This window comes from Somniosus microcephalus, unplaced genomic scaffold, assembly GCF_052327205.1.
Source record: "Somniosus microcephalus isolate GS21.2 unplaced genomic scaffold, FLI_Smic_1.0 unresolved_chr7, whole genome shotgun sequence".
Lineage (NCBI taxonomy): Eukaryota > Metazoa > Chordata > Chondrichthyes > Squaliformes > Somniosidae > Somniosus > Somniosus microcephalus.
Window position 1 is genome coordinate 27,716,792 of NW_028225185.1, and position 26,151 is coordinate 27,742,942.

General features: G+C 57.6%; 1 protein-coding gene across 2 annotated transcripts in view; it reads left to right on the forward strand.

Moving 5' to 3' along the window:
- Positions 1 to 3,456: 3,456 nt before the first annotated feature.
- The window catches only part of LOC147086679 (fibulin-1-like), a 63,036-nt gene continuing 40,341 nt past the window's right edge, over positions 3,457 to 26,151 (forward strand). For both annotated transcript variants that reach the window (XM_085978814.1, XM_085978813.1), the window contains exon 1: positions 3,457 to 3,665. The gene's annotated coding sequence lies outside the window, so the exon portion shown is untranslated. The remainder of the gene's footprint in view (positions 3,666 to 26,151) is intronic.

Below are 26,151 nucleotides of genomic sequence, written 5' to 3' on the forward strand. Positions count from 1 at the left end.
CTCGAGGGGGCTGAATGGCCTCCTCCTGTTCCTAATGTAACAGGCTCGAGGGGGCTGAACGGCCTCCTCCTGTTCCTAATGTAACAGGCTCGAGGGGGCTGAACGGCCTCCCCCTGTTCCTAATGTAACAGGCTCGAGGGGCTGAACGGCCTCCTCCTGTTCCTAATGTAACAGGCTCAAGGGGCTGAACGGCCTCCTCCAGCTCCTAATGTAACAGGCTCGAGGGGCTGAACGGCCTCCTCCTGTTCCTAATGTAACAGGCTCGAGGGGCTGAACGGCCTCCTCCTGTTCCTAATGTAACAGGCTCGAGGGGGCTGAACGGCCTCCTGCTGTTCCTAATGTAACAGGCTCGAGGGGCTGAACGGCCTCCTCCTGTTCCTAATGTAACAAGCTCGAGGGGCTGAACGGCCTCCTCCTGTTCCTAATGTAACAGGCTCGAGGGGGCTGAACGGCCTCCTCCTGTTCCTAATGTAACAGGCTCGAGGGGGCTGAACGGCCTCCTCCTGTTCCTAATGTAACAGGCTCGAGGGGCTGAATGGCCTCCTCCTGTTCCTAATGTAACAGGCTCGAGGGGCTGAACGGCCTCCTCCAGTTCCTAATGTAACAGGCTCGAGGGGCTGAACGGCCTCCTCCTGTTCCTAATGTAACAGGCTCGAGTGGGCTGAACGGCCTCCTCCAGTTCCTAATGTAACAGGCTCGAGGGGCTGAATGGCCTCCTCCTGTTCCTAATGTAACGGGCTCGAGGGGCTGAATGGCCTCCTCCTGTTCCTAATGTAACGGGCTCGAGGGGCTGAATTGCCTCTTCCTGTTCCCATGTTCCTAAATGATATTTTAACACTGAACTGTCGGTTGTAAAACTGTAAACGAGTGCTCTCCTTTTTAGTTTGTGTGAACCAGTGTGGAGGGGCTCAGGGGAAACTGGATTAAACTGAAATTGAAAGTTAAAATGATGCACGGAACATCTAGTAATTCAAAAACTTGCAGCTGGTGTGTATATCGTGGCCACAAACATAACTTTTTAATTTCAACAATTATAATGGGATCTTCCTATGTCAGCATTGTGCAGTGGAAATGTCTATGTAAACGTTTCATTGTCACGCTTTATTGATGAACCAATTGACAACAACTTGTCTTGACATAGCTCCTTTAACGTAGTAAAACGTCCCGCGATTATCTGGTCATGTATCACATTGCTGGTTGTGGGAGCTTGCTGTGCGCAAATAGACTGCCGCGTTTCCTACTTTACAACAGTGACCGCACTTCAAAAAAAAAACTTCATTGGCTGTGAAGCGCTTTGGGACGTCCTGAGGTTGTGTAAGGCGCTATAGAAATGCAAGTTCTTTCTTCAAGGTAAAGAGCCTGTGCTGAGATGGTCTCCTGTCTCGGGTGGAGAAGAACCAGCCAGGGTTTCCGCTCCTGATCGCCACCCAGAGGCTGACGCTGGAATGTGCGCGCGCGGAGGCCTGGCTGCGCGGCAGAATCGGGCACGGTCCCCCGTGGTCGAATATCCACTTTGTCGGAGCTGTCCCGTGCAGGAGGGCCACTTGAGCGAGGTCGCTTCAGCTAGAGGGAGGGGAGCATTTTGGGCCGAATCTCGCTCTCCGACCCCCTTCCTGCTCTCCACCCACCACACCCCAGAATTCAAGGCTGGAAGGTTTCACCGCAAGGAATTCTCTTGAGCGATTCTCCGTGCCCCAGGCTCGGTGAAACTCCCGGGGCATGAAAGCCCGTTGAGGACTGAACGCGCAAACCATGCGTTGTAATCGCTTCGGCGCTTGTTGCATCTGAACGGCTGCGGTTCCGAGGCAGCAACTTACATTTATACAACGCCTTTAACTTAATATAAACGTTCCAAGGCGCTTCACAGGAGCGTTATCAGACATTGAGCCACACAAGGAGATATTAGGGACAGGCGACCAGCGGTAGGTTTTAATGAGCGCCTTAAAGGAGGAGGGAGAGGTTTAGGGAGGGAATTCCAGAGCTCGGGGCCCCAGGCAGCTGAAGGCATGGCCGCCAATGGTGGAGCGATGGAAATCGGGGGGATGCGCAAGAGGCCAGAATTGGAGGAGCGCGGAGATCTCGGAGGGTTGTGGGGGCTGGAGGAGGCTACAAAGATAGGGAGGGAGGCCGTGGAGCGATTTGAACACAAAGATGAGTTTTAAATCGATGGCAGTCGGCAGCCTGTGCAGCCACAGTGATGATCCCCTCTGAGAGGATTCTTGCAGGCAGCGCAAATAGTTTTGGGAGCGTGTCCTAACAGGCCGGCACCTGCCCCAGGATAGAGGTGGACGCGAGGTGAATCCCAGCCCTGTGCTCCACACCGTCCATTAGAGCAGTGGGAGTTAGTGCTGACTTGCTGCGCAGCTAAACAGAAGGTCCCAGGGCAGGTACAGCACGGGTCAGGTACAGCACGGGTTAGATACAGAGTAAAGCTCCCTCTACACTGTCCCCATCAAACACTCCCAGGGCAGGTACAGCACGGGTTAGATACAGAGTAAAGCTCCCTCTACGCTGTCCCATCAAACACTCCCAGGGCAGGTACAGCATTGGTTAGATACAGAGTAAAGCTTCCTCTACACTGTCCCCATCAAACACTCCCAGGGCAGGTACAGCACGGGTTAGATACAGAGTAAAGCTCCCTCTACACTGTCCCCATCAAACACTCCCAGGGCAGGTACAGCACGGGTTAGATACAGAGTAAAGCTCCCTCTACACTGTCCCATCAAACACTCCCAGGGCAGGTACAGCATTGGTTAGATACAGAGTAAAGCTCCCTCTACACTGTCCCCATCAAACACTCCCAGGGCAGGTACAGCACGGGTTAGATACAGAGTAAAGCTCCCTCTACACTGTCCCCATCAAACACTCCCAGGGCAGGTACAGCACGGGTTAGATACAGAGTAAAGCTCCCTCTACACTGTCCCCATCAAACACTCCCAGGGCAGGTACAGCATTGGTTAGATACAGAGTAAAGCTCCCTCTACACTGTCCCCATCAAACACTCCCAGGGCAGGTACAGCACGGGTTAGATACCGGATAAAGCTCCCTCTACACTGTCCCCCATCAAACACTCCCAGGGCAGGTACAGCACGGGTTAGATACAGAGTAAAGCTCCCTCTACACTGTCCCCATCAAACACTCCCAGGGCCGGTACAGCACGGGTTAGATACAGAGTAAAGCTCCCTCTACACTGTCCCATCAAACACTCCCAGGGCAGGTACAGCACGGGTTAGATACAGAGTAAAGCTCCCTCTACACTGTCCCCATCAAACACTCCCAGGGCAGGTACAGCACGGGTTAGATACAGAGTAAAGCTCCCTCTACACTGTCCCATCAAACACTCCCAGGGCAGGTACAGCACGGGGTTGGATACCTGGCAGAGTCCAGCAAGAGAAAAGCGCAGCAAGTAACGAGCACAAAGTTTAAACCTGTAGAGAAAGGGTTAAGGTAGCTCTCCTCCCGGGGACAGAGGGGAAGGTGCTCAGTAACTGCAGACGTCGGATTGCTCTCTGCAGCTTAAAATGACTGGCCTTTCTGTTTGAGATTAGCTGCACGGATCGGGCAGAGCTCGGGAGTGTTTCCGGGAGAGGATAAGGGAGTATGGGCTGAGGACAGAGTGGGAATGCTGGCGTGAGAGAGAATTCGCTGGAAAAAAAACTTTGCAGGTAAGAACTCTGTGTGTGTGTGTGTGTGTGTGTGTGTGTGTGGAAAAAAAATGCTGCCTGTGTGCAGACCCGCAGAGAGCTAGGCTGGTTCGGACAAGCACACCGAGTCTATCCTGAGAGCTCGGTATTTGTGAGGCAGCTGTTAATGACCCCTCGGCTCCCTGCAAGATACGGTACAGTGTGGGGGTTCATTCTTGGAAAGTGGGGGGGTGGTGACGGGGGAGTGGGTTGGGCCATATATCGCTCAGCACCGAACATTGTGTAAAAATGCATTGGCTTGCGATGTTGTCTCTCTTCAAGAGGCAGGGAGCGTCTGTGGGGACTAATTCTCTCCCACTCTCCAGGCTCGCCGTGGTCACAGTGTGTGACAGTGTATCCCCGGGGTCACAGTGTGTGACAGTGTACCGCCCCGGGGTCACAGTGTGTGACAGTGTATCCCTGGGGTCACAGTGTGTGACAGTGTATCCCCGGGGTCACGGTGTGTGACAGTGTATCCCCGGGGTCACGGTGCGTGACAGTGTATCCCCGGGGTCACGGTGTGTGACAGTGTATCCCTGGGGTCACAGTGTGTGACAGTGTATCCCCGGGGTCACGGTGTGTGACAGTGTATCCCCGGGGTCACGGTGCGTGACAGTGTATCCCCGGGGTCACGGTGTGTGACAGTGTATCGCCCCGGGGTCACAGTGTGTGATGGTGTATCCCCGGGGTCACAGTGTGTGACAGTGTATCCCCGGGGTCACAGTGCGTGACAGTGTATCCCCGGGGTCACAGTGTGTGACAGTGTATCCCCGGGGTCACGGTGTGTGACAGTGTATCCCCGGGGTCACGGTGTGTGACGGTGTATCCCCGGGGTCACAGTGTGTGACAGTGTATCCCCGGGGTCACAGTGCGTGACAGTGTATCCCCGGGGTCAGGGTGCGTGACAGTGTATCCCCGGGGTCACGGTGCGTGACAGTGTATCCCCGGGGTCACGGTGCGTGACAGTGTATCCCCGGGGTCACGGTGCGTGACAGTGTATCCCCGGGGTCACGGTGCGTGACAGTGTATCCCCGGGGTCAGGGTGCGTGACAGTGTATCCCCGGGGTCACGGTGCGTGACAGTGTATCCCCGGGGTCACGGTGTGTGACAGTGTATCCCCGGGGTCACGGTGCGTGACAGTGTATCCCCGGGGTCACGGTGTGTGACAGTGTATCCCCGGGGTCACGGTGCGTGACAGTGTATCCCCGGGGTCACGGTGCGTGACAGTGTATCCCCGGGGTCACGGTGCGTGACAGTGTATCCCCGGGGTCACTGTGCGTGACAGTGTATCCCCGGGGTCACGGTGTGTGACAGTGTATCCCCGGGGTCACGGTGTGTGACAGTGTATCCCCGGGGTCACGGTGCGTGACAGTGTATCCCCGGGGTCACAGTGCGTGACAGTGTATCCCCGGGGTCACGGTGCGTGACAGTGTATCCCCGGGGTCACGGTGTGTGACAGTGTATCCCCGGGGTCACGGTGTGTGACAGTGTATCCCCGGGGTCACGGTGCGTGACAGTGTATCCCCGGGGTCACGGTGTGTGACAGTGTATCCCCGGGGTCACAGTGCGTGACAGTGTATCCCCGGGGTCACAGTGCGTGACAGTGTATCCCCGGGGTCACAGTGTGTGACAGTGTATCCCTGGGGTCACAGTGCGTGACAGTGTATCCCCGGGGTCACGGTGCGTGACAGTGTATCCCCGGGGTCACGGTGCGTGACAGTGTATCCCCGGGGTCACAGTGTGTGACAGTGTATCCCCGGGGTCACGGTGTGTGACAGTGTATCCCCGGGGTCACAGTGTGTGACAGTGTATCCCCGGGGTCACGGTGCGTGACAGTGTATCCCCGGGGTCACGGTGCGTGACAGTGTATCCCCGGGGTCACGGTGTGTGACAGTGTATCCCCGGGGTCACGGTGCGTGACAGTGTATCCCCGGGGTCACGGTGCGTGACAGTGTATCCCCGGGGTCACAGTGTGTGACAGTGTATCGCCCCGGGGTCACGGTGTGTGACAGTGTATCGCCCCGGGGTCACTGTGTGTGACAGTGTATCCCCGGGGTCACGGTGTGTGACAGTGTATCCCCGGGGTCACGGTGCGTGACAGTGTATCGCCCCGGGGTCACTGTGCGTGACAGTGTATCCCCGGGGTCACGGTGCGTGACAGTGTATCCCCGGGGTCACGGTGCGTGACAGTGTATCCCCGGGGTCACGGTGTGTGACAGTGTATCGCCCCGGGGTCACGGTGTGTGACAGTGTATCGCCCCGGGGTCACTGTGTGTGACAGTGTATCCCCGGGGTCACTGTGTGTGACAGTGTATCCCCGGGGTCACGGTGCGTGACAGTGTATCCCCGGGGTCACGGTGCGTGACAGTGTATCCCCGGGGTCACGGTGCGTGACAGTGTATCCCCGGGGTCAGGGTGCGTGACAGTGTATCCCTGGGGTCACAGTGTGTGACAGTGTATCCCCGGGGTCACAGTGCGTGACAGTGTATCCCCGGGGTCACAGTGTGTGACAGTGTATCCCCGGGGTCACGGTGCGTGACAGTGTATCCCCGGGGTCACGGTGCGTGACAGTGTATCCCTGGGGTCACAGTGTGTGACAGTGTATCCCCGGGGTCACAGTGCGTGACAGTGTATCCCCGGGGTCACAGTGTGTGACAGTGTATCCCCGGGGTCACAGTGCGTGACAGTGTATCCCCGGGGTCACGGTGCGTGACAGTGTATCCCCGGGGTCACGGTGCGTGACAGTGTATCCCCGGGGTCACGGTGCGTGACAGTGTATCCCCGGGGTCACAGTGCGTGACAGTGTATCCCCGGGGTCAGGGTGCGTGACAGTGTATCCCTGGGGTCACAGTGTGTGACAGTGTATCCCCGGGGTCACAGTGCGTGACAGTGTATCCCCGGGGTCACAGTGTGTGACAGTGTATCCCCGGGGTCACTGTGTGTGACAGTGTATCCCCGGGGTCACAGTGCGTGACAGTGTATCACCCCGGGGTCACAGTGCGTGACAGTGTATCCCCGGGGTCACGGTGTGTGACAGTGTATCCCCGGGGTCACGGTGCGTGACAGTGTATCCCCGGGGTCACGGTGCGTGACAGTGTATCCCCGGGGTCACAGTGCGTGACAGTGTATCCCCGGGGTCACGGTGCGTGACAGTGTATCCCCGGGGTCACAGTGCGTGACAGTGTATCCCCGGGGTCACAGTGCGTGACAGTGTATCCCCGGGGTCACAGTGCGTGACAGTGTATCACCCCGGGGTCACAGTGCGTGACTGCATATTGCCGCGGTCCCGAAAGGAGGTGGCGTTAACAGCAAGTGCAGGAACTCGGAGCCGAGAAAGATACTTTTCCTACAAGAGCAGGTCAGAGGCTGGGTATTCTGCAGCGAGTGTCTCACCTCCTGACTCCCCAAAGCCTTTCCACCATCTACAAGGCACAAGTCAGGAGTGTGATGGAATACTCTCCACTTGCCTGGATGAGTTGCAGCTCCAACAACACTCGAGAAGCTTGACACCATCCAGGACAAAGCAGCCCACTTGATCGGCACCCCCGTCCACCACCTTAAACATTCACTCCCTCCACCACCGGCGCACCGTGGCTGCAGTGTGGACCATCTACAAGATGCACTGCAGCAACTCGCCAAGGCTTCTTCGGCAGCACCTCCCAAACCCGCGACCTCTTCCACCTAGAAGGGCAAGGGCAGCAGGCGCACGGGAACACCGCCACCTCCAAGTTCCCCTCCAAGTCTCACACTCCACCCTGACTTGGAAGTTTATCGGCCGTTCCTTCATCGTCGCTGGGTCAAAATCCTGGAACTCTCTCCCTAACAGCGCTGTGGGAGCACCTTCACCACACGGACTGCAGCGGTTCAAGAAGGCGGCTCACCACCACCTTCTCGAGGGCGATTAGGGATGGATAATAAACGCCGGCCTTGCCAGCGACGCCCACATCCCGTGAATTAATTAAAAGAATTACGCACAGCTGGTCTGTTGGCGGGAGTGTGTCAGGCTAGAGGCTGATGTCTCTGGTTAGGACCGAAGTGTCGGGAAGGGGTCTGAGCGCCCAGTGCAGACCTGTCCCACTCTCCTTTCAGACAACAGACGTGCTCTGGCACTCGCTATCTGTGTGTGTGAAATTGTTCTGTGTGTCACACGAAGAGCATTCGGCTTATATTCTTCCGTTTTGCTCTTTTGCCCACTCGCCCTCCAATTGTGATCTCCTGACCAATGTCCAGTGAATGCCGGTGGATAATTTGTGTATATCATTTCCTGCGTGTGTATGTGACACATCTCATTAGGACAGGATCAGGCCAGAGGGAAACCGGGGTGAGCGGGTGAGGGATCCTGCTCCTTGTACCCTGGCAGCCGTCTGGAGAGGTGCGAATGAAGAACGGAGATTCCCTCAATTAAATGAAGTTGGCCAACGATGAAACTCTCCCGTGGCCGTCGGACCACGATAGGGATCCTGGTGCTCTGCACATTCCCCTGTGATGTGGTCCGAGAGGCACCAGTGACGGAGCTCACCGCTCGTCCCCCAGTCCTCCCGCTTGGGAATTGAAGATCTTCAATCGAGGAGTGAAGACTTCACCGCCTCTACTCTTAATCCTTTCAGATGCTCCTTAAAAGCCAAGTGTCCGCTGTGGCTCAGAGGGTCTCACTCGCACCTCTGAGTAAGAAGGTCGTGGGTTCGATCCCCCTACTCCAGAGACCTGAGCCCCATAATCCAGGCCAGCACTCCCCCGCTGCCAGTACTGAGGGAGCGCCGCACTGTCGGAGGGGCAGTACTGAGGGAGCGCCGCACTGTTGGAGGGGCAGTACTGAGGGAGCGCCGCACTGTCGGAGGGGCAGTACTGAGGGAGCGCCGCACTGTCGGAGGGGCAGTACTGAGGGAGCGCCATACTGTCGGAGGGGCGGTACTGAGGGAGCGCCGCACTGTCGGAGGGGCAGTACTGAGGGAGCGCCGCACTGTCGGAGGTGCAGTAGACAACAGTGACTTCACTTCAATAAGTATTTAACTGGATGTAAACGTTGGAACATCCAGAGCTGGTGCAGAAATGCAAAGCACATCCGTCAGCGCAATCGGTTAAAGCTTTATACAACTAACTAGACCGCACATCTGTGCGACATTCTCTGAGCGAGGTAGAGAGGAACCAGATGGGACTGGGGGGGGAAACACAGAATGTAACAAACAAAACATTACTTCAATCCAACAATAAAAGAGAAAGGAGTGACTTCAAAGATGGCCGATAACAGCCAGAGGGGAGACTTTTATTGAGGGCTGTTCGGCAGACAGCCTGCTAAACACACACACGTCTAAATCCATACTGCCCTTCCACAGTGCGGCGCTCCCTCAGTACCGTCCTTCCACAGTGCGGGGCTCCCTCAGTACTGCCCCTCCGACAGTGCGGCGCTCCCTCAGTACCGCCCCTCCCACAGTGCGGCGCTCCCTCAGTACCGCCCCTCCGACAGTGCGGCGCTTCCTCAGTAGCGCCCTTCCACAGTGCGGCGCTCCCTCAGTACCGCCCTTCCACAGTGCGGCGCTCCCTCAGTACCGCCCCTCCGACGGTGCGGGGCTCCCTCAGTACTGCCCCTCCGACAGTGCGGCGCTCCCTCAGTACCGCCCCTCCGACAGTGCGGCGCTCCCTCAGTACCGCCCCTCCGACAGTGCGGCGCTCCCTCAGTACCGCCCCTCCGACAGTGCGGCGCTCCCTCAGTACTGTCCCTCCATCAGTGCGGCGCTCCATCAGTGCGGCGCTCCCTCAGTACCGTCCCTCCGACAGTGCGGCGCTCCCTCAGTACCGCCCCTCTGACAGTGCGGCGCTCCCTCAGTACCGCCCCTCCGACAGTGCGGCGCTCCCTCAGTACCGCCCCTCCGACAGTGCGGCGCTCCCTCAGTACTGCCCTTCCACAGTGCGGCGCTGCCTCTGCGGCGCTGCCTCAGCACCGCCCCTCCGACAGTGCGACGCTCCCTCAGTACCGCCCCTCCGACAGTGCGGCGCTCCCTCAGTACCGCCCCTCCGACAGTGCGGCGCTCCCTCAGTACCGCCCCTCCGACAGTGCGGCGCTCCCTCAGTACCGCCCCTCCGACAGTGCGGCGCTCCCTCAGTACCGCCCTTCCACAGTGCGGCGCTGCCTCAGTACCGCCCCTCCGACAGTGCGACGCTCCCTCAGTACCGCCCCTCCGACAGTGCGGCGCTCCCTCAGTACCGCCCCTCCGACAGTGCGGCGCTCCTCAGTACCGCCCTTCCACAGTGCGGCACTCCCTTAGTACCACCCTTCCGACAGTGTGGCGCTCCCTCAGTACCGCCCCTCCGACAGTACTACCCCCCTTTTTCTCTCCCTCTCCCGCTCTCCCCCTCTCCCGCTCTCCCTCTCCCGCCTCTCCCTCTCCCGCTCTCCTCTCCCGCTCCCCTCTCCCTCTCCCTCTCCCGCTCTCCCTCTCCCGCTCTCCCTCTCCCGCTCTCCCTCTCCCTCTCACGCTCTCCCTCTCCCCCTCTCCCGCTCCCCCTCTCCCGCTCCCCCTCTCCCTCCCGCGCTCCCCCTCCCCCGCTCCCCCTCCCCCTCTCCCGCTCCCCCTCTCTCCCGCTCTCCCCCGCTCGCCCCCTCTCCCTCTCTCTGCCCCCCCCCCCTCTGTCTGCCCCCCCCCCCCTTCAAACTTTGATGTGAGTTGCTGTGGGCAGCTTGCTCTCTGCGACACCCAGAAGGCCCCTCCCTCCTACTCCCCCTCTTGCTCCGCCGTTCGGTGCAGGGAGACCAAACTCCTCGAGCCTGCGGCTCACCGGCAGGACAATGGAGCATCAGCTCAGCTCCTGCCTGTTACGATATGGCACGAAATCCGCTCCAGGCACAGAGAGGAGGAAGAAATCTTGCTTAAAAAGCTAATGCGCAAATTTAAGCCAGTAAAAGTTAAAGAGGATTACACAGGACCTTCCGAAGCGAAAAGGCTGTCCCTGCCCTGGGAGTGTTTGATGGGACAGTGTAGAGGGAGCTTTACTCTGTATCTAACCCGTGCTGTACCTGCCCTGGGAGTGTTTGATGGGACAGTGTAGAGGGAGCTTTACTCTGTATCTACCCCGTGCTGTACCTGCCCTGGGAGTGTTTGATGGGGACAGTGTAGAGGGAACTTTACTCTGTATCTACCCCGTGCTGTACCTGCCCTGGGAGTGTTTGATGGGTGATGCGCTATCAATAACTCAAAAGACTGAGATTAAGCGAGTAACTAACAGGCTTTTATTAACAAGAGAATGAAGGTGTGCCTCGAGTGGTCGACCGGTCCTGAATACAGAGGGACTGTGGAGCAGTCACCTTTATACCTGGACTCGTGGGAGGAGTCAGCCGAGACATGTACAGGCATGTACACAGTGGAATACAAACAGTGGTTTACCACATTCACCCCTTGTTTAAAATTGAGTCCGGCGGGGTGAAGTGTATTAAAAGTTAGTGTATTGGAGTCTCTCCGGAGGTCTTGTCTGCCGCTGTGATCGACGTGGCGACGGCAGCGGTAGTGAAGCTTCCGGCGTCGAGTCCCGCATAGGCTGGGGCACTGGTGCGTAGTCCTCGTAGGTGTCGAGCGGGTCGCGGGGCCCAGGCCTGCCGTCTGCTGGGGCTGGATATCGGATCGTGGGGGGCGGGTGGTAGTGGGTAGTGGGTTACTGCGGCCCCCGAGGGTGCGAGGTCTCGTATGGAGACTGTGTCCTCCCGCCCGTCCGGGTACGCAATGTAAGCATACTGGGGGTTGGCGTGGAGGAGGTCGACCCTCTCGACCAGGGGGTCCGTTTTATGGGTCCTCACGTGTCTTCTCAGTAGGACCGGCCCTGGGGACGTCAGCCATGGCGGTAGCGATGTCCCCGATGTGGACTTCCTTGGGAAGACAAACATTTTCTCGTGAGGGGTGGCGTTAGTGGCAGTGCAGAGCAGTGACCGAATAGAGTGGAGCGCATCGGGGAGCACATCCTGCCAGCGGGAGGTCGGAAGGCCCCTAGACTTTAAGGCTAGCAGGGCGGCCTTCCAAACTGTCGCATTCTCTCTTTCCACCTGTCCGTTCCCCCGGGGGTTGTAACTGGTGGTCCTGCTTGTGGCAATACCCCTAGCGAGCAGGTACTGACGGAGTTCGTCGCTCATAAACGATGAGCCCCGGTCGCTATGGATATAGCTGGGGAAACCGAACAGGGTGAAGAGGTCGTTCAGACATTTAATGACCGTGGCACTGGTCATGTCCGGGCAGGGGATGGCGAACGGGAAACGGGAGTACTCATCAATAATGTTGAGGAAGTACACATTGCGGTCGGAGGAGGGGCGAGGCCCTTTAAAATCAACGCTAAGGGGCGAGTGGCTTTTATCAGGTGAGCCCTGTCTGGTCTATAAAAGTGCGGTTTGCACTCAGCGCAGACTTGGCAGTTCCTGGTCATGGTCCTCACCTCCTCAATGGAGTAAGGCAGGTTGCGGGCCTTGATGAAGTGGAAGAACCTGGTGACCCCCGGGTGGCAGAGGTCATTGTGGAGGGCCCGCAGTCTATCGATCTGCGCGCTGGCGCAGGTGCCATGCGATAGAGCATCCGGGGGTTCATTGAGCTTCCCGGGCCAGTACAAGATCTCGTAATTGTAGGTGGAAAGTTCGATTCTCCACCTCAAGATCTTGTCGTTTTTGATTTTGCCCCTCTGCTTGTTGTTAAACATAAAAGCAACTGAACGCTGGTCAGTGAGCAGGATAAATCGTTTTCCGGCCAGGTAGTGCCTCCAATGACGCACAGCCTCCACAATAGCCTGGGCCTCCTTCTCAACAGCGGAGTGTCTGGTCTCCGGGCCCTGGAGGGTTCGTGAAAAGAAGGCCACGGGTCTCCCCGCCTGATTGAGGGTAGCGGCCAGGGCAAAGTCGGACGCGTCGCTTTCCACCTGGAAGGGGATGGATTCGTCCACTGCGTGCATGGTGGCTTTGGCAATGTCTTCCTTGATACGGTGGAAGGCTAAGCGGGCCTCTGCCATCACGGGAAAAGAGGTGGACTTGATCAGCGGACGGGCCTTGTCCGCATAGTAGGGGACCCACTGGGCGTAATAAGAGAAAAACCCTAGGCACCTCTTCAGGGCCTTGAGGCAGTGGGGCAGTGGGAGTTCCATAAGGGGACGCAGCCGGTCGGGGTCGGGACTGATGACTCCGTGTTCCACAACACAGCCAAGGATGGCGAGGCGGGTTGTGCGCAATATGCACTTCTCCTTGTTATACGTCAGGTTGAGGAGTTTGGCGGTGCAGAGGAATTTTTCGAGGTTTGCGTCATGGTCCTGCAAGTCATGGCCGCAGATGGTCACATTGTCCAGATATGGGAAAGTGGCCTGCAACGCATTTTGATCGACCATCCGGTCCATCTCCCTTTGGAAGACGGAGACCCCGTTGGTGACGCCAAAGGGAACCCTAAGGAAGTGATAGAGGCGGCCGTTTGCCTCAAAGGCAGTATACTGGCGGTCCTCAGGGCGGATAGGGAGCTGGTGGTACGCTGATTTCAGGTCAATGGTCGAGAAGACGCGGTACTGCGCGATCTGGTTGACCATATCAGCTATGCGGGGGAGTGGGTAAGCGTCCAGCAGGGTGTAGCGATTTATTGTCTGGCTGTAGTCGATGACCAGGCGCTGCTTCTCGCCGGTCTTAACGACCACAACCTGGGCTCGCCAGGGGCTGCTGCTGCCCTCAATAATCCCTTCCTTCAGGAGCCGCTCCACTTCGGTTTTAATGAAAACCCTGTCCCCGGCACTGTATCGCCTGCTCTTTGTGGCGATGGGCTTACAGTCGGGGGTAAGGTTAGCAAACAGTGGGGGGGGGGGTGACTGAGTGTGGAGAGGTTGCACCTGGTGCGCGGCTGGCAATTTGGAAGCTGCTGGCTGCGGACTGAGAGTGGGGGGAGGGGTCCACCGTACGCCATCGTAACACTTTTAAGGTGGCACTGAAAATCTAACCCCAGTAGAACGGCAGCGCAGAGGTGGGGCAGGACCAGAAGTTTAAAATTATCGTACGCAGTCCCGTCTACTACGAGTGTCACCACGCAGTAGCCGCCAATGTCCGCCGACTGGGACTCGGAGGCCATAGAAATCCGCTGGTGCGCAGGCAGGACTGGGAGAGAGCAACGCCGCACCGTGTTGGGGTGGATGAAGCTCTCCGTGCTCCCAGAGTCAAAAAGGCAGATTGTTTCGTGACCATTTACCTTAATGTCCATTGTAGACCGGGCCAGCTGGTGCGGTCTCGCTTGGCCCAGCGTAACGGAGGCCAGCGTAGGGGTCGGTGTGTCGCTGCGGGTATCAGATGAGGCGGTGTTGGGGGCCTGCTGCGTCCCGGCTGTCGTCCAAGATGGCGGCGTCCATGATCCCCATGTGGCTGGAGGCGTCCAAAATGGCTGCTGTTCCGGTGGTTCGCACATGGCTGGGGAGGCCCAAGATGGCGGCCCGCACGGCCCACACGCGGCGCTGCTGGGGTTCAGGGTGGCTTTGGCCCTGCAGACGCTGGCGTAGTGTCCCTTCTTCCCGCAGCCCGAGCAGATCGCATTTTTCGCCGGACAGCGTGCTCTGGGGTGTTTGGCCTGGCCACAGAAGTAGCATTTCTGGCCTTGGGGCACTGCTGTCTTGCCTTGGGACACTGCTGCGGTAGTTGGGCCGTTGCTGGGATGTGGCTGGGGTGGCACGGCGCTATGAGACGGTCCTACCGTGTCCCAGGCTGTCGTTCCCCGCGGCGTCCACGGTGCAGAGGAGTAGGCATCCATGCCCCGGTAGGCTGCGTCCAATGATAGTGCGAGTTCAGAGGCCTTGTTGAGGTCGAGGTCACTCTGCTCCAACAGTCGCTGTCGGGTGTAATTGGACCTGTGGCCCACTACAAAAGCGTCCCGGATAAGTTCCTCTGTGTACATGGCGGCCTTTACATCCTTACAACCACAGGCCCGGCCAAGCACAGACAGTGCCTGAAGGTATTCCTCGGTCAATTCCCCAGGTTGTTGTTTACGACTCCCCAGAAGGTGCCTGGCGTACACTTCGTTCACTGGGCGCGTGTACTGGTCCTTGAGGAGCTTGATAGCGTCCGCGTACGAGGTCGCGTCTTGGATGACCGAGTACACTCGGTGGTTCACTTTGGAGGTCAGGACATCCAGTTTGTCCTCGTCCGATTTGACTGTTGCAGCGGAGGCGATCAGGAATTTTTCAAAGCACCTCAGCCAGTGAGTAAACTTGGTGGATGCGTCCGCCTCCCGATGGTCTAAGTCTAGGCATGCTGGTGTGAGGATCTTCTCCATTATAAAAATCTTGTTCATAAAATTGATGCGCTATCAATAACTCAAAAGACTGAGATTAAGCGAGTAACTAACAGGCTTTTATTAACAAGAGAATGAAGGTGTGCCTCGAGTGGTCGACCGGTCCAGAATACAGAGGGACTGTGGAGCAGTCACCTTTATACCTGGACTCGTGGGAGGAGTCAGCCGAGACATGTACAGACATGTACACAGTGGAATACAAACAGTGGTTTACCACAATGGGACACTGTAGAGGGAGCTTTACTCTGTATCTAACCCGTGCTGTACCTGCCCTGGGAGTGTTTGATGGGGACAGTGTAGAGGGAGCTTTATTCTGTATCTAACCTGTGCTGTACCTGCCCTGCGAGTGTTTGATGGGACAGTGTAGAGGGAGCTTTACTCTGTATCTAACCTGTGCTGTACCTGCCCTGGGAGTGTTTGATGGGGACAGTGTAGAGGGAGCTTTACTCTGTATCTAACCTGTGCTGTTCCTGCCCTGGGAGTGTTTGATGGGACAGTGTAGAGGGAGCTTTACTCTGTATCTAACCCGTGCTGTACCTGCCCTGGGAGTGTTTGATGGGACAGTGTAGAGGGAGCTTTACTCTGTATCTAACCCGTGCTGTACCTGCCCTGGGAGTGTTTGATGGGACAGTGTAGAGGCAGCTTTACTCAGTACCGCCCCTCCGACAGTGCGGCACTCCCTCAGCACCGCCCCTCCGACGGTGCGGCGCTCCCTCAGTACCCCCCTCCGACAGTGCGGCGCTCCCTCAGTACCGCCCCTCCGACAGTGCGGCGCTCCCTCAGTACCGCCCTTCCGACAGTGCGGCGCTCCCTCAGTACCGCCCCTCCGACAGTGCGGCGCTCCCTCAGTACCGCCCCTCCGACAGTGCGGCGCTCCCTCAGTACCGCCCCTCCGACAGTGCGGCGCTCCCTCAGTACCGCCCCTCCGACAGTGCGGCGCTCCCTCAGTGCTGGCACCGAGGGAGTGTTGGACTGGGTTGTGGCTCGAACCCACGACCTTTTGTCCAGTAATGATTGACGGGAGAGAGCAGAGGGGGACGGGCGCAGGGCGCAAAGACGTTGCTGGTGTAAGGCGAATGTCGAATTCTCAGTTCTGAAGGACGTGTAACGGTCGTGTATCGAGGTGCCGACTCGGGCCATTGCTAACACACATGGCAGCCACACGGGCATCTGTAAGCTGTGCCAGATGTGCCAGCGTTGACAGTTTTTTGCCTGACCTGTGCTGCGCTGCACTAATTAGACACAACTACGCCTCCCGGAATAGCGCGCTGGTTCCAAACCTTCCCTTAGACCATTCTTTGCAGTTGTAGCAGGGATCAACCTCCATCCATTCACCACCTCAGGACTGTGGTGAGATCTGGGGCACTCGGATACTCGCCCGCGCTGGTCGTCGCTTAGTTGACGGCCGCGATCCGAGGCAGCGTCTAGAGCGAGGGGACACTGCACCACCGATTGACGGGACTCGGTTCTGTGTCTGCGATTCTCCCGCACGGTGACGGGACACTGGTCTGTGCCTGCTATTCCCCCGCACGGTGACGGGACGCGGGTCTGTGCCTGCGATTCCCCTGCACGGTGACGGGACGTGGGTCTGTGTATGCGATTCCCCCGCACGGTGACGGGACGCGGGTCTGTGCCTGCGATTCCCCCGCACGGTGACGGGACGCGGGTCTGTGCCTGCGATTCCCCCGCACGGTGAGGGGACGCGGGTCTGTGCCTGCGATTCCCCCGCACGGTGACGGGACGCGGGTCTGTGCCTGCGATTCCCCCGCACGGTGACGGGACGCGGGTCTGTGCCTGCGATTCCCCCGCACGGTGATGGGACGCGGGTCTGTGTCTTTGCTCCACATGGTGACGGGACGCGTGTCTGTGTCTGCGATTCCTCCGCACGGTGACGGGACGCGGGTCTGTGTCTGCAATTCCCCCGCACGGTGACGGGACGCGGGTCTGTGTCTGCGATTCCCCCGCACGGTGACGGGACGCGGGTCTGAGTCTGCGATTCCCCCGCACGGTGACTGGACGCGGGTCTGTGTCTGCGATTCCCCCGCACGGTGACGGGACGCGGGTCTGTGTCTGCGATGCCCCCGCACGGTGACTGGACGCGGGTCTGTGTCTGCGATTCCCCCGCACGGTGACGGGACGCGGGTCTGTGTCTGCGATGCCCCCGCACGGTGACGGGACGCGGGTCTGTGTCTTTGCTCCACACGGTGACGGGACGCGTGTCTGTGTCTGCGATTCCTCCGCACGGTGACGGGACGCGGGTCTGTGTCTTTGCTCCACACGGTGACGGGACGCGTGTCTGTGTCTGCGATTCCCCCGCACGGTGACGGGACGCGGGTCTGTGTCTGCGATTCCTCTGCACGGTGACGGGACGCAGGTCTGTGCCTGCGATTCCCCCGCACGGTGATGGGACGCGGGTCTGTGTCTTTGCTCCACACGGTGACGGGACGCGGGTCTGTGTCTGCGATTCCCCCGCACGGTGACGGGACGCGTGTCTGTGTCTGCGATTCCTCCGCACGGTGACGGGACGCGGGTCTGTGTCTGCGATTCCCCCGCACGGTGACGGGACGCGGGTCTGTGTCTGCGATTCCCCCGCACGGTGACTGGACGCGGGTCTGTGTCTGCGATTCCCCTGCACGGTGACGGGACGCGGGTCTGTGTCTGCGATGCCCCCGCACGGTGACTGGACGCGGGTCTGTGTCTGCGATTCCCCCGCACGGTGACGGGACGCGGGTCTGTGTCTGCGATGCCCCCGCACGGTGACGGGACGCGGGTCTGTGTCTGCGATGCCCCCGCACGGTGACGGGACGCGGGCCTGTGTCTGCGATGCCCCCGCACGGTGACGGGACGTGGGTCTGTGTATGCGATTCCCCCGCACGGTGACGGGACGCGGGTCTGTGCCTGCGATACCCCCGCACGGTGACGGGACGCGGGTCTGTGTCTGCGATTCCCCTGCACGGTGAGGGGACGCGGGTCTGTGCCTGCGATTCCCCCGCACGGTGACGGGACGCGGGTCTGTGTCTGCGATTCCCCCGTACGGTGACGGGACGCGGGTCTGTGCCTGCGATTCCCCCGCACGGTGACGGGACACGGGTCTGTGCCTGTGATTCCCCCGCATGGTGACGAGACGCGGGTCTGTGCCTGCGATTCCCCTGCACGGTGATGGGACGCTGGTCTGTGACTGCGATTCCCCCGCACGGTGACGGGACGCGGGTCTGTGTCTGCGATTCCCCCGCACGGTGACGGGACGCGGGTCTGTGTCTGCGATGCCCCCGCACGGTGACGGGATGCGGGTCTGTGTCTGTGATTCTTCCGCACGGTGAGGGGACGCGGGTCTGTGCCTGCGATTCCCCCGCACGGTGACGGGACGCGGGTCTGTGTCTGCGATGCCCCCGCATGGTGACGGGACGCGGGTCTGTGTCTGCGATGCCCCCGCACGGTGACGGGACGCGGGTCTGTGCGATTCCCCCGCACGGTGACGGGATGCGGGTCTGTGTCTGCGATGCCCCCGCACGGTGACGGGACGCGGGTCTGTGTCTGCGATTCCCCTGCACGGTGACGGGACGTGGGTCTGTGCCTGCGATTCCCCCGCCCGGTGACGGGACGCGGGTCTGTGCGTTCGATTCCCCCGCACGGTGACTGGACGCGGGTCTGTGTCTGCGATCCCCACGCACGGTGACGGGACGCGGGTCTGTGCCTGCGATCCCCCCGCTCGGTGACGGGACGCGGGTCTGTGCCTGCGATTCCCCCGCATGGTGACAGGACGCGGGTCGCGGACTGGGTTAACCCTTTAATACTCTTGCTGTCCGGGTCACTCCTTAATTACTCTATGTTGCTGTTTCGGGTGAATCCCCAATATGTCTGTGTGAGATTGGACTCTGGGTTACTGGCATTCCTGGCCTGTGTGCAGTTGCGTGACTTTGATAGCGGGTGGCACTATTTCCGGGTAACTGCTCTCGCTACCTGTGGCCACTTGTCTTTCGTACTGTGCTTGTCCTGAACGCAAGGAATGCTGTTTGCTCCCAGGGTATTCCACACCCGGGCGATGAAGTGCATGGACCTTTCTGTCTCCGTCCGGGAGTGTAATGAAATCTGTTTGTCTTGATCCTGTATTCGTTTTGCACTCATGTATATTACCCTCCCCCACTGTGTATAGTTTCACTTCCTCTTTCCCGACTAACCTGGGAGGTTCCAGGTCTTGGCTCTTGGCTCCGCCCCTGACTTCTCTTACATAAAGATCCCTGGATCTGTATGACTCATTCCTGTGAACCAGTCGGCGTGTTGAGATGTTAGCTCTGATCTTAGTGATTAAAAGCCAACTTGTTTAAGTCTATAACTTCTAGTTTTGTGGTTGTTGAAGGCCCATCAATTTTAATCACTAAAGAATACTAGGATGGATCGACTCCTAAAACCAGAGCGTCTGGACTTGGATCCACATTCTGCTGAAGCATCAAATCAATTTGGACACTGGCTCAAATGCTTCGAACTCTTCGCGGGGGCCTCATCCGCTAGCGAGGTAGATAAATTGCGTCTACTGACTACTCGCGTAAGTCATCGGATTTATTCGTTCATCCGGGACGCCACCTCTTACACGGAGGCCATCACTATCCTGAAGGCCCAATACCAGAGGCCGGTAAACGAAGTGTACGCCAGACATCTGCTGGCTACACGCAGGCAGCGACCAGAGGAATCAATGGACGATTTCTTACAGGGCCTAAAGGACCTGGTCCGGGACTGTAACTGCAAGGCCGTGATGGCCAACGCGTACTCTGACTAATTGGTCCGCGATTCCTTCATCACGGGCCTCAAATCGAATTATGTCCGGCAGAGACTGCTGGAGAAGGAGGTCCTGGACTTAAAAAAGGCAGTGGCCACTGTGCGATCGCTGGACGTGGCCCAGAGAAACTCTGACTCTTATTCTTCCGGCCATGCGGCCCTCACCGCCTCGTGCGCGCCGAGGGGGCCGCCATCTTGGAATAGCCATCTTCCCCATCCAGGTCTCAGACCAGCTCTACGCCGCCGGAGTCCCCACACAGAAGTTCACCCAGGAGTCCTACTACAGCGGCAATGTCTCGAGGCCCGAAATGCTACTTCTGCGGCCAGGCCAAGCACCCCAGACAACGATGCCCAGCGAAGGACGCTACATGCTTCAAATGTAAGAAAAAGGGGCATTTTAGCAAAGTCTGCAAGGGGAATCCGATTTCCAACTCCGTCACCGCCTCGTGCGTGCCGTGCGTGCCGCCATCTTGGGATCCGCCATCTTTTCCCGACTCAACAGCCGCCCAGGGCCCAACAGTGGCTTCGATCACGGTGGATCAATCCAGGCCACACCCGTTGACAAAATCCATGATGGACATACAGGTAAACAGGAATTTAACGAAATGTTTAATTGACTGTGGGAGTACCGAGAGTTTTATCCACCCTAGCCTGGTACGGCGGCACTCATTAACGGTAACCCCTACACGGAGCAGAATTGCTATGGCTGCTAAGCCCCACACTTCGGACATTTTGGGCTACTGTGTGGTAACACCGACTGTAAAAGGCACGGACTACAAGGATTTTAAACTCCTCGTGATGCCAGAACTCTGTGTTAATGTAATCTTGGGCCTGGACTTCCAATGACACCACAAAAGTGTCACGCTAGCATATGGCGGGTCCCAGCCGCCACTCACAGTCTGTGGCCTATCAACCTTAAAAATCAGCCCGCCCTCTTTATTCGCTAATCTCGCGCCGAACTGTAGGCCCATAGCGACCAAAAGTAGACGGTACAGTCTGGAAGACAGACACTTTATCAAGGCGGAAGTGGACAGACTCCTGCGGGAAGGCATTATTGAATGCAGTACCAGTCCGTGGCGTGCCCAAGTAGTCATAGTTAAAAATAGCGAAAAGAAACGGATAGTAATTGACTACAGCCAGACTGTTAATATTTATACCCAGCTGGACGCCTACCCTTTACCCCGCATATCAGAAATGGTCAACCAGATTGCGCAATACCGAGTCTTCTCGACTATCGACCTCAAATCCGCGTATCACCAGCTCCCCATTAGAACGGAGGACCGCCCGTACACCGCCTTCGAGGCGAACGGACGCCTCTACCATTTTCTCAGAGTGCCCTTCGGGGTAACAAATGGGGTCTCGGTCTTCCAACGTGAGATGGACCGCATGGTTGACGAGAATAAACTACAAGCTACCTACCCCTATCTGAACAATGTCACTATCTGCGGGCACAACGAGCAAGACCACGATCTAAATCTTGCGAGATTTTTAAAAACTGCCCTAAAGCTGAATCTAACCTACAACGAAGACAAATGTGTCTTCAACACAACCCGTCTCTGTATCCTCGGCTGTGTGGTGGAAGATGGGGTAATTGGACCGGACCCTGACCGATTGCGCCCCCTAAAGGAACTGCCCCTGCCACACAATCCCATAGCTTTAAAAAGGTGCCTGGGGTTTTTTTCGTATTATGCCCAATGGGTGCCCAATTACTCTGATAAGGCCCGACCCCTCATTAAATCGACGTCCTTCCCACTATCAGCTGAAGCTCGGGAGGCTTTCACCAGTATTAAACAGGACATTGAAAGGGCTGCAGTGTGTGCAGTGGACGAATGCATTCCCTTTCAAGTCGAAAGCGATGTGTCAGAATTTGCCTTAGCTGCGACCCTCAATCAGGCTGGGAGACCTGTGGCCTTCTTCTCCCGAACCCTTCAGGGACCTGAAATCAGGCACTCTCTGTCGAGAAGGAGGCACAGGCTATAGTGGAGGCAGTGCGGCACTGGAGACACTACCCAGCCGGCAAACGTTTCACCCTGCTCACCGACCAGCGGTCGGTGGCTTTCATGTTTAATAACAAACAAAGGGGGAAAATCAAGAATGACAAAATACTCAGGTGGAGGATCGAACTATCCACGTTCGACTATGATATTATGTACAGGCCGGGAGCCCTTAATGAACCCCCAGACGCCCTATCGCGGGGAATGTGTGCCAGCATTCATACGGACAAATTACAGGGTCTCCACAATGACCCCTGTCACCCAGAGGTCACCCGACTATACCATTTTATAAAGTCCCGCAATCTGCCCCACTCCATCGAGGAGGTCAGGGCAATGACCAGAGCCTGCCGCATCTGTGCGGAATGCAAGCTTCGTTTCTACAGGCCTGACCGTGCACACCTTATCAAAGCCACACGGCCATTCGAGCGCCTAAGTCTGGACTTCAAGGGACCCCTTCCCTCTGTCGACCGTAGCGTATACTTCCTCAATATCATTGATGAATATTCCCGCTTCCCCTTTGCCATTCCCTGCCCAGACATGACCAGTGCCACGGTCATCAAGTGTCTCTGTAATCTATTCTGCATGTTTGGCATGCCGAACTACATACACAGCGACAGGGGGACGTCATTCATGAGTGACGAGCTGCGCCAGTTCTTGCTCTCGAAGGGGATAGCCACTAGCAGAACCACTAGCTACAACCCCCGGGGTAATGGGCAAGTGGAAAGGGAGAATGCTACTGTTTGGAAGGCTGTCACGTTAGCCTTCAAGTCAAAAGGCCTTCCGACCTCCCGCTGGCAGGAAGTCCTCCCAGACGTGCTCCACTCCATAAGGTCTCTGTTATGTACTGCCACTAACGCTACCCCTCACGAAAAGATGTTCGTTTTCCCCCGGAAATCCACCTCGGGCATATCTCTACCCGCGTGGCTGACGTCTCCGGGGACAGTACTATTGCGGAAGCACGCGAGAGGCCATAAAACGGACCCCCTTGTGGAAAAGGTACAGCTCCTCCATGCAAACCCTCAGTACGCCTATATCGAATACTCTGACGGGCGAGAGGACACTGTTTCCATAAAACACCTCGCTCCCTCGGGGAGCGGAGAGAACAATGGGAGACTACCCGATGAAGACCTACACTACAAAGAGACAGGACGCCCAGAGGTATCAATACCCAACTTTAACCTGGAGGACACTGCAGATAACCTGGAAGACACTGCGGAGGCCCGGACAGCGGAGGAACCAGAATCCACTCCCCTAGAGGCACCCCAACCGGCTTTGCGCCGATCACTGAGAACTGCAAAACCTCCTGACAGACTCACTTATACCAACTTTTAAGAAACATCACCCCGATGGACTAAATCTATAGAAGGGGTGAATGTAATGAAATCTGTTTGTCTTGATCCTGTATTCATTTTGCACTCATGTATATTACCCTCCCCCACTGTGTATAGTTTCACTTCCTCTTTCCCGACTAACCTGGGAGGTTCCAGGTCTTGGCTCTTGGCTCCGCCCCTGACTTCTCTTACATAAAGATCCCAGGATCTGTATGACTCATTCCTGTGAACCAGTCGGCGTGTTGAGATGTTAGCTCTGATCTTAGTGATTAAAAGCCAACTTGTTTAAGTCTGTAACTTCTAGTTTTGTGGGTATTGAAGGCCCATCAGGGAGCATGAGGAAATCTGCCAGACTCTCGGTCTCGGCTTCAGTTCAGTTTGTGAGTTTAGATGTTGCAATATGTGTTATTTTTTTTCCCCTGACACTTGTGTCGCTGGTGTCTGAGTGAGTGATTCGACAAACCCGGCTTAGAACTGAGGCGCTCGGAGTGGGGTGGATGGGAAAGATCCTCCAGTCCGCACAGAATTGGCCACCGTTTCTGCGCTGGTCACCCTCCCACGCCTCACCCGCGTGGCCGTCCTTCAGCTCTGAGCCCAGGCCGGTGCGCGGCGCCGGGCTATTTGACTGGGGAGGCCCTCGCTGATCCCCCGCCGTTGTCCACCAGCCCCTTCCGGCGGAGGATCAGAAGCACGTTCCCCACCACAGACGTTAGGCTGATCTGCTCGAAGGGGCTGGAGTTTGCCAGGTGCCGGGTCGAGAGGCATGGAAGAGACTTTTCAGAAATTCCCCGGGTGCGAGGCTGAACCACGTAGACTCGGGAGGTCCCGATTCCCCAAAGCCTTTCCACCATCTACAAGGCACAAGTCAGGAGTGTGATGGAATACTCTCCGCTTGCCTGGATGAGTGCAGCTCCGACAACACTCGAGAAGCTCGACACCATCCAGGACAAAGCAGCCCGCTTGATCGGCACCCCATCCACCACCTTAAACATTCACTCCCTCCACCACCGGCGCACCGTGGCTGCAGTGTGGACCATCTACAAGATGCACTGCAGCAACTCGCCAAGGCTTCTTCGGCAGCACCTCCCAAACGCGCGACCTCTACCACCTAGAAGGACAAGGGCAGCAGGCGCAGGGGAACACCACCACCTCCAAGTTCCCCTCCAAGTCTCACACACCATCCTGACTTGGAAATATATCGGCCGTCCCTTCATCGTCGCTGGGTCAAAATCCTGGAACTCCCTCCCTAACAGCACTGTGGGAGCACCTTCACCACACGGACTGCAGCGGTTCAAGGAGGCGGCTCACCACCGCGCAGATGTGAGAGACATTCCTGCAGTTTACCCAGTAGCAGATCGGCGAGGAAACCGACTGATTGCTTCTAATCGGGACCAGATTTCCGGAAGTTTTATCTGGGAATTGAGCCTCTTCCTCCCCTTCCCCCACCCCCCACCCCCTGCTCCAATTTCTCTTCCTTCGGAGAGATTTACTTCCACGCTGACAGCCAGAGGCGGTTAAAATGCCGCTCCATCAGCCCAATCTCCAACCGCTTCCAACTGCACTTAATTTCTGCCCGATCTGACGGTGCAGCCCAGGGTGGAAATCGGGCCTTGAGACGCCGTTCCTCTTCCACGGGACTCTCCCCGCCTCCGTCGAGCATGTAGGCCAGGTACAGCCATGGGCAGGTGGAGGGGGGTGGGTGGGGGTCAGAACATAAGAACATAAGAAGCAGGAGTAGGCCAATCGGCCCCTCGAGCTTGCTCCGCCATTCAAGAAGATCATGGCTGACCTGATCCTAACCGCCAATCCACTATCACAGAACCATCTCCTGAATCTAACAGAATTAGACACACGAAATAGGAGCAGGATCAGGCTACACGGCCCCTGGGCCCGCTCCGCTACCCACAGGGCCATGACCGATCCGAACCTAGACTCATGTCCAAATTCCTGCCCGCTCCCCGTAACCCTTAATTTCCTTTACTTCTAGGAAACTGTCTATTTCTGTTTTAAATTTATGTAATGATGTAGCTTCTACAGCTTTTTGGGGCAGCATATTCCATGGACCTACTACCCTCTGAGTGAAGTAGTTCCTCCTCATCTCAGTTTTGAAAGAGCAGCCCCTTATTCTAAGACTATGCCCCCTAGTTCTAGTTTCACCCATCATCGGGAACATCCTCCCCGCATCCACCCGATCCAACCCCTTCACAATCTTATATGTTTCAATAAGATCGCCTCTCATTCTTCTGAACTCCAATGAGTAGAGTCCCAATCTACTCACCTCTCATATGTCCATCCCCTCATCCCCGGGATTAACTGAGTGAACCTTCTTTGTACTGACTCGAGAGCAAGTATGTCCTTTCTTAAGTATGGACACCAAAACTGTACGCAGTATTCCAGGTGCGGTCTAACCAATACCTTGTACAACTGAAGCAATACCTCCCTAATTTTATATTCTATCCCCCGAGCAATGAAAGCCAACATTCCATTGGCCCCCTTCAGTGGGCTATTCGACTGTGGAGGCCGTCGCTGGTCGTCACCCATTGCCCACCTGCAGTTTCTGGCAGGAGTCCGATAAGACTGTGGATATCTGGGAGCAGCAATCATGGCTCCGGGTCTGCTGAGGGCCAGTAATGGAGCCTCGGTCGCTGCCCTGGGTTGAAATCAGCTCGACCTGGGATCGTCCTGACTCGGTTCCCTCGGGTGTCAGTGGGCCCTCGAGCCAGTGTGTTCAAGTCCCCACTCCAGAGACTCGAACCCCATAATCTGAGCCCCGACACTATCACCCCCCCCCGATGCCAGTGCTGAGGGAGCGCCGCACTGTGGGTGGGGTGGCACTGAGGGAGCGCCGCACTGTCGGAGGGGCGGTACTGAGGGAGCGCCGCACTGTCGGAATGGCAGTACTGAGGGAGCGCCGCACTGTCGGAGGGGCAGTGCTGAGGGAGCGCCGCACTGTCGGAGGGGCAGTGCTGAGGGAGCGCCGCACTGTCGGAGGGGCAGTGCTGAGGGAGCGCCGCACTGTCGGAGGGGCGGTACCGAGGGAGCGCCGCACTGTCGGAGGGGCGGTACCGAGGGAGCGTCGCACTGTCGGAGGGGC